At 34.9% G+C, this 14413-nt stretch overlaps 1 long non-coding RNA gene across 1 annotated transcript; it reads left to right on the top strand.

Annotated features, from left to right (window-relative positions):
* The first annotated feature begins 1217 nt into the window (after nucleotides 1–1217).
* LOC110626221 lies at nucleotides 1218–4381 on the top strand. The gene is made up of 3 exons (XR_002489683.2): nucleotides 1218–1456; nucleotides 3563–3625; nucleotides 4162–4381. It is a non-coding gene; the product is annotated as an uncharacterized LOC110626221 (long non-coding RNA).
* Nucleotides 4382–14413: the final 10032 nt, after the last annotated feature.

Genomic DNA, 14413 nt, shown 5'->3' with positions numbered 1-14413 from the left:
AAATTAATTAGGGAACGTCCTCTAATTAATTACTAATTAACAAATTGTCAAGGAACGTCCTTGGACCATAGGCATCAAAACAATTGTCAATTGCATAAAGAAATAGAGAGATCCAATCCTAACTACCCAAACGTATGGAGATAACGCTAGATCATGCAATTCCTTGGTTTTTACGCTAAGTGTTCTAAGGTCAGAATATTTCCAGCAATTACGGACTAAAAATAATCCCAACTAACAATCAATTAACTTTGCAATTAAAATCAAGTGGCCAATTTGATCAAAACAACAAAGTAATCATGTAATTAAAGCATCAATTGCATAAATATTGAACAAAACTAAAAACAATAATTTATGTTCAGATCTCACAACTTATTAAACAACGTTAGTTTCAACTAATTCTCAACTAGAATTAAAGAAATCAGCCACTCATTGGCTGAATTAAAAACAGAAAATTAAAAGGAAAAGAAAAGAACCGAAATTGAAATCTTGAATTCTGCCTCCCTGCGGAATTTGCCAATTTGAGGAATTGAATTCTGTCTTTTTGTCTTGTTCTGGCTGCTTAAAGCTCTTTAAATAGAGCTGGGGAGATGCCCTAATTGGGAATTTGCCGTCCACGTGTGAGAGCGCTGAAGTGGAAGAATTGGTGTGAGTGGTTCGCGTGAACTTTGAGAAAAAGCGCTGGTCCATGGTCCACGTGAAGACAGTGATGAAGTGCGGGCCCACGCTGTGCGGTCCATATGCGTGGGTTGAAGTGGGGCATGAGTGGCGGGCCATGTTGCAAGTGAAAGGTCCATGTGCTGTCCGCTGCTTGGTCCATATACCTTGGCGGGACCATGTGCTGGAGTGGTGAAGTTGGGCCATTGTGCAAGAATGGGTGAAGTGGGAATGTGGTCCACGTGAAGTGAATTTAGAGAAGCGGGCCGCGTGAGTGTTAGGTGCTGGAGTGGGCTGTCTTCGCGCAAGAATTGAGCTTGGCCATTTGGGCGTGAGTGATCCATATGTGCGAGGCCCATTTGCGTCAATATTTCAGCTTCAAAATATTTTTCTCCGTTTAGCTCGTTTTGAATCCAACTTGGCAGGCTTGCTCTTTTGTTTTTTCAAATAAAACAGTTTTAGAGAGATTTTCTCTAAAATATCATTTTACATTATTTTCTGTAAAATAATATTAAAAATAATAAATTAACAGAAATCATATAAATATTTATCAATAATACCAATCAAATTCTCCAAAGAATCAGTCCCCAATTGCTGTCGAGATTTTTACCCTTTCTCGGTGATCAAATCCCCCAAGAATCAATCTCCAGTCGCTGTCGACATTTAGGTTCTTCTTCATTATGCTGAGATTGCAAGTCTTATTTTTCTATCATGATTGGAAGCCTCCAACTTGCTGCCGAGAATGGGATTTCCTGCATTTGTGAATCAATTGTTGCCGAAATTAATTTGAAAACTTGAACAAGTAAGTTTTGTTGAGAACCCAGGTTTTTCGTGAATTTATATTTTTAAAGGAAACCCTTGATAAACTTTGTATTATCTAAAATTTTCGTAGAAATTAGAGCAGTATGATGGAATCTATCCTCAGTATTCAATTTTGATCAATTACTATAATTCTTATTCTGAAAATTGTAATTCTAGGTTTACTATGGAATTTTCAATTTGTGTTATCAGTAATGAATTAGGTTATGAATTTGTGCTATGAACTAGAAAAATTATAGATTGTTGATTTGACATGATTCTCAAACACATTACTCATTACTCATTACAACTTTCTCTTGTCATGGGTTTTCATTGGTGCTGATCAGTTGAAGATAACTATATAGTGTTTAGACTAAGATTTTAAAGTCCAGGCAGTTATTGACTCGATGAAAGACGATGGTTAGAGGTTTAAAAGTTAATTGAGGTTGAATAAGGGTTAATTGATAAAATTCATTGAATATGTATTATAAAATTAATAATTTCTTCAATAAATAATTATAAAATAATTAGTAATTTTATATTTTTTTATTAATAGTAAAAAAAAAATTATTTGAATTTCAATATATAAGTTTCTTTTCCTAATTTTAATTAAAAATATCTTGCACAAGCAGATGCGTAGTTCACCTGCTGGTGCACTCTGCACCAGCAGGTGCAGCAGAAGTGCACCTGCAGGTGCATCAAAAGTGCACCTCCTGGTGCACACCAGCAGGTGCAATTTTGCACCTGCTTTGCACCTGCTGGTGCACTTTTGAAATTACAAATACTCTTAAGCTTTTAAAAATACTTTGTTAGCGTATTTGTTTATTTAATTTGCTAAGGATCTTGTTGTTAATGCACCTATTTGTTTATTTAATTCCTAAGCTTTTACAAATACTGTTAAGCTTTTACAAATACTTCGTTAGTCTATTTGCACCTATTTGTTTATTTAATTCCTAAGCTTTTACAAATACTGTTAAGCTTTACAAATACTTCGTTAGTCTATTTGCACCTATTTGTTTATTTAATTCCTAAGCATCAAAAGTGCAGCTGCTCGTGCACACCAGCAGGTGCAATTTTGCACCTGTTGGTGCAAGACCTGCTTGTGCAAATGCACAAGCAAGTGCAACTTGCACCAGCAGGTGCAATTTTACACCTGCTGTGCAAATGCAGCAGCAGGTGCAATTTTTGCACCTGCTAGTGCGTTTGGTTTACTTTTGGATTAATCCCTGGGGTTGGGCCAAAAGCAGTTTATACTATGAAATTGTGTAGGCAGTCTTTAAGGTATTAAATATTTCTCTGCTATGTTTTAAATCTGCACTATACTTTGCAGCTTCTATACTCTGCCATCAATTGTTCATCTGCCCATGTAGTTTTGGCAGCCATTAGTAGAATTAAGTGATATAAGTGGGCTTAGCCTTTAGGGTAAGCACATTCATCAAATCAGTTGCCTTTTAGAAGATAAGAAGTATAAGATCTTATACATATTATTGAATTAAATAACCTCGCGTTTGACTGAGCAGTTGGCTGCAAAAATATGTGATATCATCTCTGTGGAATGGGGTGAACCTATGGCTGTTTCCATGACTTAGTTTATCTTTGTCATGATTGAAGCTTTTATAATTATTCATCATCAGCAAATTTATAACGTCTATATGAAAGAAAGCAAAATTGTTGAGTTTTAAAGGGTCCATTTACATTTAATAAATTTAATTAGATTAGTTACAAGTAACAAGTGAAATTAGCCCATTAATATCTACACCACTCTTATTTTGGATTAGCAGTTTATGGTTGAGGTGGTAAATGTTTTGTTTTTTCTGATGTTTAAAGCTATTTATCATTTTTTTAGCTGCTTGTTGGACCATTCATGAATTATCAAAGATGTCTGACCATTATATTGGAAGACCCTATTTCTTTGTATATCTTATTTGTCTGACTTCTCAATGCAACAGTGTGGCATCTCACCAGAGTGGTTTATAAGGAACCAGGATCTATCTAGTTTCTTCAGCATTTTGACTACTAGTGTGAATGTAGATAATAAAGTACCGGATATTGTTACGATATCATGTGCCCACTAGAAGATTTCTAATTCCTCTGTTAACATTCATGTCAGGTTTATGTCTCTACTGTACAAGCACGCAATTATCCTGTGACTGCTTTCCAATGGCATCCAGAGGTTAGACACCACCTAACTCGATATGAATGAGGCTATTGAATGAATATACTTGCATGAATAATATTCTTTCAATATTTTTCTTGTATTTTACCCAGTTATTATAATATGTATATATTAGAATAAATGGATGAAGTAAGAAGCATGTAGTTAAGTATTTGAATGATTAAAGTAAAGGTTACAAATAGAATATACCTTAACATTTATGATTTAGGATTTGGGGATTGAGTCTTTTGGTTCGGTGTGAGCATGTCTTTGAAACCAAGGCCTAACTACTATTATTAAGTTGTGCAAAATATGGACCACAACACTTTATGATTTGGAATTGTCCAATATACAAATAAATTCTATGAATTTTTTTTTTTTTTGAATATCACATATGAAATTGGTTGCAAATGAAATATTAAAATTTTTAGTTAGTGTGAAAAATTTATTTAAAATATTAATAGATTTCAAAATGCTCTTCCATTTAATTTATATTTATTACATTAATGTAAATTCTTAAGTTTCTATAATTTAATTATATTTTTATATTTCAGTGCAGATCTAATTTTACAAATAATGAAGATATTGAAGTGATTTTATTTTGAAAACTCCTTCAAAGGAACTTAGAGGGCATTATTATTATCGATTTATTTCGATATTTATATTTTTTTTAGTTATTTTCAAGATATGTATAAAGTAAATGTGAATACTTATTTATAATTATTTTTCCAGACAATTCTTATAACATTATTGACTTAATTACATATATTGATGTTATATTATGAATGAGTTTTATTTATAAATTACAATTGCATATTTTAATTTCAATTATATTAAAAAAAAGATATTAATTAGTGATAATTAATATGAATTTTCTAATAAACACTGATAATTATATCAATAATTTTTATTTTATCATTATTTATCATTAATAATTATTATTTTTTGTCGGTCACTATTTTCTAACAATTAAATATTTTTATCGTAATAATTATTAGCAACGATAGTAACAGTTATTTAATTTAAATTTAATTGTTAATATTCTCTAGTTAATGATAATTATTTTTTCAACGATCAATTATTTACGTCATTAAGAAATATTCATAACAATATAAGCAGTTGTTATATTTAAAATAAAAATCATTTAATTCAAATTTAATAATCATATTTTTTTCTCATTAATGATGTTATATAAATTGATTAAAATGAACAAATGAATTAATTTAACGCATAAGAGTGAGATTTCATGTACTAAGTGTATTTAGAGTTCAACAATGTGTAATTTATCAAATTAAGTCTAAGGAACTAACAGACAGAAAAATACCGAATTGATAAACTAAGAATTAAAATTAACGAGACAGGTCTAAGGAATTAACAAATAGAAAGACACTAAATTGACAAACTAAGAATCAATATTAATGAGACAGATGTGCTTAACACGAAATTTTCTCTAAGCATGCGATCTTAAGTTAACTGATATTAATATTGACTCAACAAAAATAATTTAAAGCAAGCAAATAAAATACACTTAAAATAATAAATAGTAAGTACAACTGTTTTGTAAAAATAATACTCAAATTGGCCTTAAACCTACCCAAACATGTATTTCGACTTCTAAGTCTATAAATATGTTTAAGGTATATGAAATATGATTTATATCGGTAGGTAGAAATATTAGAATGAAATTTCAACAATTGATCCAAAGTTGTAAATTTTTTTTCTTTTTTTTTTCTTCTTTTGGTATGTTTATGTTTGTATATGAACAAAAGTAAAATACTAGAAATACTATTATAAGAGTATTAGAATAGAAGCATACAAATTAGTGTAGAAATCACAAACCAAATAATTAAAGATAGTAATTCGGCCTAAACAAGAATTTAGGGTAAAATTCGATTTGAACAACAACTAAACAATGGATTCGACTCTAATAAGTATTCTATTAGGAAAAATCACGAAAAATTGAAAAAAATACACGAAATAACCACAGTGATATATTCGGCCAATTGAAAACAAAGACACAAAGGATAGTTAATAAATTATTACTAAACCAGGCTCCAATACTAATTGATACGGAGGTTTAGTGTAAAGTATATTATATGGTTACGTTTGTAAAGTCAAAATTGCGTTAGAATAGGCATTAGAATAGCTATAATCCTAACATATATACTTGTATATATATCCACTCTATTAAACAGAGCAGAGCAGTAGAAAAAGAAACATTGAGGAAGCTTTCGATTATAGGCTCCTCTTCTCTATTTTTATTTTTCCTTCTTTAATTAGTTCCATCTCTGTTGGCTTCTTTGATCCTTTTCACGGTATCAGAGCCAATCACTCTTGTATTCAATTAATTGTATCTCCTTGAGAGATTTGTTGAGATTTGAGATGATGATGTCTCCAGATGATTTGGCGAAGATTCTCGCTGCTATTACCACCAAAAGCAATGAGACCGATCCATATCAAATTCACAGTTCTGAAGCCCCCGGATTTAGCCTTGTCAGTGTTCCTTTGAAAGGCCCGAATTACATCTCCCGGAGCAGAGCTGTGCAAATAGCCTTAAGGGCTAAGAAAAAATTAGGGTTTGTGAATGGGACAATCAAAACCCTAGAACCTGATTCCGATGATTATGAGAAATGGGCAACTGCGGACAGCATGGTTGTATCTTGGTTACTCAATGCTATGTCGAAAGACATCTCTGATGCTTTCGTTTTTTCAAAAAGTGCAAAAGCCCTTTGGGATGAACTCAAACAGCGTTATGGTGAAAGTAATGGTCCTATGATCTACCAAATTGAGAGAGACATTGCTGGTTATAAACAAGGAGACGAATCTGTGACTGAGTATTATACGAAGCTCAAGAAGAAGTGGGATGAGTTATTGTGCTTAGCCCCTTTACCAGTTTGCTGTGAGACTGGTACTGCGATTTCAGATTAATAAGGCTTATGCAGTTTCTGATGGGCTTAGGTGATGAATATGATAATGTGAAGAATCAGGTGTTATTACAAAGTCCTCTACCTTCGATTAATAAGGCTTATTCTATGGTTATGAGCGTAGAAAAGCAGAGAGAAGTGCAAACTAGCAATGCCACATCCACTGAGACTGCTGTTGTTATGATGGCACAAAGGGGTAACAACAATTACTCAGATAATACCAGCAGTTCCAGGAATAATAACCGATACAGTTCTTATCCCAGGAAAGAGGATAAGAAAAAGGAGTACTGCACCAAGTGCAAAATTAGGGGGCATACTATAGAAGATTGTTTTCAGATTAATGGACATCCCGGCTGGTTTATCGAAATGCAGAAGAAAAGGGGAGTCGATGTGAGAAAATATTATAGTGCAAATAATGTTGCACAAGTTGCCGTCTCAGATTCTCCACTGCAGCAGCATGTTTCGAGTCAGAAAAGTAGTGATGTTCAAGACAACGCAGTGACAGACTATATTCAACAGGAGTTTCAAAAGTTCCTACGAGCCAAAGGAGGATTTCTTGATCCTGCTGCAAAGGACGTTCGCAACGTGAATTTCGCAGGTACATTACTCAATTCTGTTATTACTGGTATTGATTTTAATTGCAAGGATAACTGGATAATTGATTCTGGTGCAACTGACCATATCACACCTAAATTGTCCTTTTTTGATCAAGTTGTTCAGCTAAATCCACCCAAAACAATCCGTTTACCCGATAAAACCACCAGAAAGGTCACACATATAGGAAATATCAAATTGAATGATAGGATAATTTTGTACAATGTCCTGTACGTTCCCTCTTTTAGCTGCAACTTGTTATCCATTAGCTTACTCACCCGGACCTGTCATTTGTCAGTGCACTCATTCCCTGAACATTGTTTGTTCCAGGATTTACAGACTAAGGAGGTTTTGGGAGAAGGAAGAGTTATCGAAGACCTTTACTTTGTGACTAGAGATTCTTTTAATAAGCAAATAAGTTGTTTTTCTGTTGCTGGTTGTAATGAACATGATAGGCATTTAGCTATGCTTTGGCATGCTAGATTAGGACATGTTGCTCATAAACGATTAAAGCACGTTGCTGGTATTTCCAAATGTGACTATGCAGACTTGATCTGTTCTGTTTGTCCTATTGCAAAACAAACTAGAATTCCTTTTTCAACTAGTCGAATTTCTACTAAGGAAGTGTTTGATCTCCTTCATGTTGATTTATGGGGTCCTTACCATTTGAAATCTATCACAAATGCTGTTTATATGTTGACTATCGTAGATGATTTTAGTCGGTTTTGTTGGACTTACATGTTGAAAAGTAAAGAGCAAGTATTTTCAGCCTTGAAAATTTTTTTCCATTATGTGTTCACTCATTATGCTAAGAGGGTTAAAGTTGTGAGAACAGACAACGGCACCGAATTCTTGAACACTACCTGTAGTTCTTTCTTTCAAGAAAATGGAACATTACATCAGCGATCTTGTGTTTATACTCCACAGCAGAATGGTGTGGTTGAACGGAAACACCGGTCATTAGTAAACATAGCCCGAGCCTTGTTGCATCAATCCAAATTACCCCACAAATTCTGGTCCGAGTTGCTGTTCACCGCCACCCATATTACCAACAGATTACCTTCTGAAAACCTGAACTGGCAAACACCTTATGAGCGGTTGCATGGGCAGTCGGTGGATTACAGTTATTTTCGTACTATCGGCTGCTTGTGTTTTGCTACCAATACCTTACCTCACAAACTGAAATTTAATCCAAGAGCGTCATCATGTGTTTTGCTTGGTTATGCTCCACACCAAAGGGCATACAAGTTGTACAACCTGATTACAAATACCATTATCAGTTCACGTGATGTTGTGTTTGCAGAATCTGTATTTCCCTTTCATCATACAAAACCCAAAAGTGTTACTGATTTTTCTTTGCCTAAATGTATTTCAGACACAGACATCCACTTTACCTTTCCTAGCTCTTCACCCAACAATGATTTTGTACAGCAACTTGCCCAGCCACATACATCAGACACAGATTTTGCGCAACAACAAGAACAGCAGCATATACTTGATGAAAATAGTTCACAGCAACCTCAGCTGAATACATCAGCAGATATCTTGACTGAAATAGTTGAATGTCCAATAACAGATTTGTCCCATGTTCAGCCGTCTGTGATTAGACGAGGTACAAGACAACGAAAACCTCCATCTTGGCTAGATGATTTTGTTATTGATTCCCAAACCCACTCCAACATCCATTTTTCTTCTTCACATTTATCTTTTGTTGCACAGATATCTAAAGTTATTGAGCCTTGAACTTATAATCAAGCTAAAAATAACAATAATTGGGTAATTGCCATGAATAAAGAATTAACTGCATTAGAGCAAAATAATACATGGGTGCTTACTGATTTGCCTTCTAATGTTACTCGTATTGGTTGTAAGTGGATATACAGGGTGAAGTATAATGCAGATGGCAGTATCGAGAGGTACAAGGCTCGGCTAGTTGCTAAGGGGTACAATCAACTCCTTAGTCTGGATTACAACCAGACATTTTCCCCTGTTGCAAAGCTTGTTACGGTTCGAGTTTTGTTGACTATTGCAATTGCATCTCCTTGGCCGATGCATCAGCTTGATGTAAATAATGCATACTTACATGGCTCTATAGATGAGGATATTTATATGCAGGTACCTCCGGGATATGAGAAGGCCAAACCAGGGCAAGTTTGTAAATTACAACGTTCTCTTTATGGGTTAAAGCAGGCTGGCAGACAATGGAACAAGGAATTAACTGCGAGCTTATTAACTAAGGGATTTCATCAATCTTCTTTTGATCACTATTTGTTTACTCGTGGTCAAGGTCATACATTCATAGCTGTCTTGATTTATGTTGATGATTGCCTGATTTCTGGTCCTTCAGTTGATTTGATTGCTGAATTCAAGACCTATTTGCATGACAAATTCACTATTAAAGATCTTGGGCATGCCAAGTATTTTTTGGGTATTGAGATAGCTAGATCACCGGAAGGGATGTTGTTGACTCAGCATAAGTTTATAAAAGATATTGTTGCTGACACAGGTTTATAGGATGCTAAACCAACTTCTAGTCCTTATGTTCAAGGGCTCAAACTCAGTTCAGACATGGGCAAACCTTTGCCTGACCCGGAGTGTTATAGGCGTCTAATTGGCAGATTGTTATATTTGTCCCTTACAAGACCGGACATTAGCTACGTTGTTCAACAGTTGAGCCAATTTATGCAAACTCCTCATCAACAGCATTTTAAGGCAGCGTTGGCAGTAGTACGCTACTTACATGGTACTAGTTTCAAGGGGTTATTTCTTCCTGCCTCCAATGATCTTAAGCTTCGGGCTTTCTCCGATGCCGACTGGGCATCTTGTACGGATTCTAGGCGATCCATTACCGGGTATTGTATATTTTTGGGTACTTCATTGGTGTCATGGAAGTCTAAGAAACAATCCACTGTCAGCCGGTCCTCTGCCGAATCTGAGTATCGTGCCATGGCTTCAACTGTTTGTGAGGTTTAGTGGCTGTTCTCCTTACTTAAAGATTTTCACATTCTTGTTCCTACTCCAATTCCATTACATTGTGATAACACAACAACAATTCATATTGCGGCTAACCCTGTTTTTCATGAGCGCACAAAACACATCGATATTGATTGTCATGTGGTTCGGGCACAATTACAAACAGGTTTTATTCGTACCCCTTATTTGCCAAGTTCCTTACAGCTCGTTGATGTGTTCACAAAGCCTTTGTCTTCTCAACTCTTTCAGACTTTTGTGTGCAAGCTTGGATTGGTTGATTTTTCACCAACTCCAGCTTGAGAGGGGGGTGTAAAGTATATTATATGGTTATGTTTGTAAAGTCAAAATTGCGTTAGAATAGGCATTAGAATAGCTATAATCCTAACAGATATACTTGTATATATGTCCACTCTATTAAACAGAGCAGAGCAGAGCAGTAGAAAAAGAAACATTGAGGAAGCTTTCGATTATGGGCTCCTCTTCTCTATTTTTATTTTTCCTTCTTTAATTAGTTCCATCTCTGTTGGCTTCTTTGATCCTTTTCATTTAGCCTATTAGAGATTGAAACGACACATACCCTAGTAAAAAGAATTCAGTTCAGAAAATAATTTTCCAATTTAAAGCACTCTTAATTAACATGCAATTAAGAATATTTATAACTGATTGATTTTAAGAGCAGCAAGAATAAGAACCATACAAGTTAGTATAAAACCTTATTCGTGATGCAATGTTAAGAATCAAGATCTCTCTTAAGCTCTCCAAGAAGAGTCGCGTTAAACAATTGTATTGAATAATTGATAATTTGTCTACAATATAAAAAAAGAGATGCTTTATATATCATAGGGTAGCCTAACCCAATTAGAAAAAGAAAATAAGTAAAACCTATACTAACTAAATAACTAAATAGAATATGATGATGACATCATAAGTAAAACCTATATTAACTAAATAATTAAATAGAACATGGTGACAACATCATAAGTGTAAGGAACCACAGAGATCACTGCAACCCAAAACTACGCAGTGGAAAATTAAAAGATCTTTGTTCTACTTTCAGGATCTGAGTGCTTCATTTAATTCGAAAGGAAGGATAAAGAGACTAACCTTTTAGACTTGACAAAAAAAAACTGTTCCGAACTGATGGTGCTACTTTGGAAACGAACACTCTCAATGGTATCCACATGAACATTTCCATCTGGAGTACTAGTTCTCTCAACGGATGGATTAGCTATGTGCTCCAAATCTGCTACCAAAAAAAAAAAAAAGATTACAAAAACCCTTACTAACGCTTTCTATAAAGCTCTCAAAAAGGTATTTTTGTTCACTCATTTTCTCTCAGTCTTTTCGTTTTCCTATACTTCTTTTCGTAAAAGAGTTGTGTTCAACACTACCATCATAGTATCACAGATACTAATATATCTATGCGATAAGTCATTTTCAAAAGAAAATGAAAAAATCTTTTATCTGTAACAGTTACAAATAAGCTGCAGATCTTTTAAATATTATTATCTCATAATAATAACAAATAATTAATATTAATAATATCTTTATTAATATTATTATTAATTATACTAACGGGCTCTTAGCTCATTAATATAACATAGCATATCAATGACGTTCTTTTGCATTTGACCCAATAAACTCACATTAATTGGCAATAGGTACAGTCCAACAAGGCCCATAAATTATAAGCTGCTTCTAGCAAGACATTATAACTACTCAATTAATATGAGGATCGATAGTCCGATAAAGTCTAATAAACAGAACATGTATTAATCTCTTTGTCACATGATATCTAGTTTGAACATAAGTCATGGTCAATGTCAAACTTATAATATTTAAATTTATGATTTCTCTATCTCAAAGTAGATTGATAAAACTAAATGATATTGATTATATTATCAATTCATTTGAGCACAATCATGCATTTCTCAGTTTCACTTATTGAGGGACCTAGAAGATATCTCTCTCAAAAAGAGGGATAAATTCTATCTTGATTGTTTAATATCCTCTACATAATTTCTATTATACTCAATCATAACCTTTATGATTATCCGATTAAAGGTAATATTTAGTTATGTCAAAATATAACAGTCCTTATGTTAGAAACAATGACAATCTAAGTCAAAAGATTAAAACATAATTATCTTGAGATTCACTTATGACAATAACCTATGTAGTGATCTCAATGTGGGTCTATCCAATACTTTGTTCTCCAACAAATATCTATGATTATTGATTTATATCAACATACACATAATCATCTCATGATTATTAATCAATAATCATATTAGTCATATTTTATTATTATCATCATAATAATAAGTAACTAGGGATGTTAATTATTATTATGTAATATGCAAATAAATAATAATGATAATAAAACATATTTTATTAATAAACAAAATGACATACAAAAAGGTTCAAAATAATGGCCTAGGACAAATACACTAACAAGAAGACCCATAATCTTTTCCACTATCTTATGCATAGACCCATGATCTATGCCACTACCCACTACTGGATAACTACCCACTACTGAATTAGATATAAGGAATCTATTGATGCAAATACAAAATTAAATCGTCGATAAGGAAAAACTCGGCCTAATGATTTGGAATGTGTCAGATTGTTCTTCAACTTCAAAATGAACTTGCAAATCTTCAACATATCCTTTCATGAATCCTTGAAGTGCTTCTTTCAACCTCTTGGATCTCAACTTTATAATTGGTCCTTGAGGTAATACTAGCTCATCATTTTTAGTGTTGTTGGTTGTGCTTATATCATATACCCTTGCCACGTGACCCTGTCTTTTGGTGATAGTCATGACTTACTTTGGGTGATTATTGTGTAACATCAGAGGTCCTTCGTTGTTCTTTAATTCTTCATATTCGAAGCTGACAGTTGTCTTCATGATCTGGGGCATATGGCTAATTGGATTGGCCTTTCCCTATTCACGTCGCTTTGCCTCCTCCTGCACATCAATAATGACTTCCCTATTTCTCAAGCTGTATTTAAAGCCTGCTATCAAAACCGTCATATAAGAACCCTTCTTCTCCAAATATGACTTTTGCTCACAACTGTCATCTTTGCTTTTAGAAAAGACTCGGTCACACCTCTTTTCATTCATACTTCCTTATTTTCATGGTAATTCCTATTTGCTTTTTGCCTTTTAAGATGAATAGGAATACTTCCTCTTCTTCTCTTACTCCCAGTGAATGTTCTGCCTCAAGTTCCTCCTCCGACGGCCCCATCCATGCCCCAGCTCCTATTGTTCCATTGAGGGCGGCTTATGAAAGCGAAGGCAGCCTGATAAGTGATATCCCTTCCATACTAACAGAGCAAGATGTAGATCTCCTTTATGAAAAATACCAGATTGCTCGAGAAACCTTTCGCGTCTTTGCTCCATCCTCGAGCATTTGCGCAAATGAGCAGATCCCTGCGGAGGATGCCATCATAGTCTATGAAGAGCAGCTGAAGGCAGTTCTTCGGTTCCCCATGGACCAATTTTTTTGTTGAGGTCCTTTGATTCCTTAAATTTTCAGTCGCCCAACTACATCCCAACAATTAGAGAAACTTGTTGGCCTTCCGGTTTGTTTGTTTTAATAATAACATTGAGCCAAGTGTGGTCCTCTTCAAACTGCCTTACTTACTCACCTTTTTCTCTATGCAGATATGGTTGGAAAAAAGAACAAGTTTGCTGAAGCAGCTCGTGCCACCTACAAGGGCAAAGCTGTTATTGGGGCATCCGATCCAGCTCTTAAGCAGGCTCATCGGGTGGATGAGATAGCCATGATTCCTCCTCCTCCACCCCCTCCTACAATAGAAGAGTAAGCTCCTTCTCAACCCAAGTCTTCTACAAGGGGTGCCTCTGTAGCAATCCCTATTCTCGAGCCTTCTTCAAGTGGCGCCTTTACAGCAGTCCTCATCCCTACTAAGCCCACTCCAGCAAATGCAGGGGTCGAGTCCTCGTGGCCTCGTAGCATCCAACACTTGGCGCTGACCCGAATGACCTCTATTCTTGTGGAACCCAACCTATCAGTCCTGATTTTCAAGAATGCTTTGAGACCTGGGGACCATCATCATCTAAATGAGATTTGGACGGACGACCTTTTTGACAATATTATGCACTCTGCCATGGAGGGTGCTATCTATGCCTATATGGCCAAAGAGTACAACAAAGCTCTAAGGAGGGAGCTCAGGGTATAAGAGACAGATACAAACCTTCTGCGTGAGGAGTGCTCGAGGCTGAAGACTCGAGTTGACGAGGTGGAAGGCATGATGAAGTAGACTCTGGAGTTAGTGGATAAGCTCC

The sequence above is a fragment of the Manihot esculenta genome, chromosome 11 (assembly GCF_001659605.2).
Source record: "Manihot esculenta cultivar AM560-2 chromosome 11, M.esculenta_v8, whole genome shotgun sequence".
Classification (NCBI taxonomy): domain Eukaryota; kingdom Viridiplantae; phylum Streptophyta; class Magnoliopsida; order Malpighiales; family Euphorbiaceae; genus Manihot; species Manihot esculenta.
This window is presented reverse-complemented; position numbering and strand designations above follow the sequence as displayed.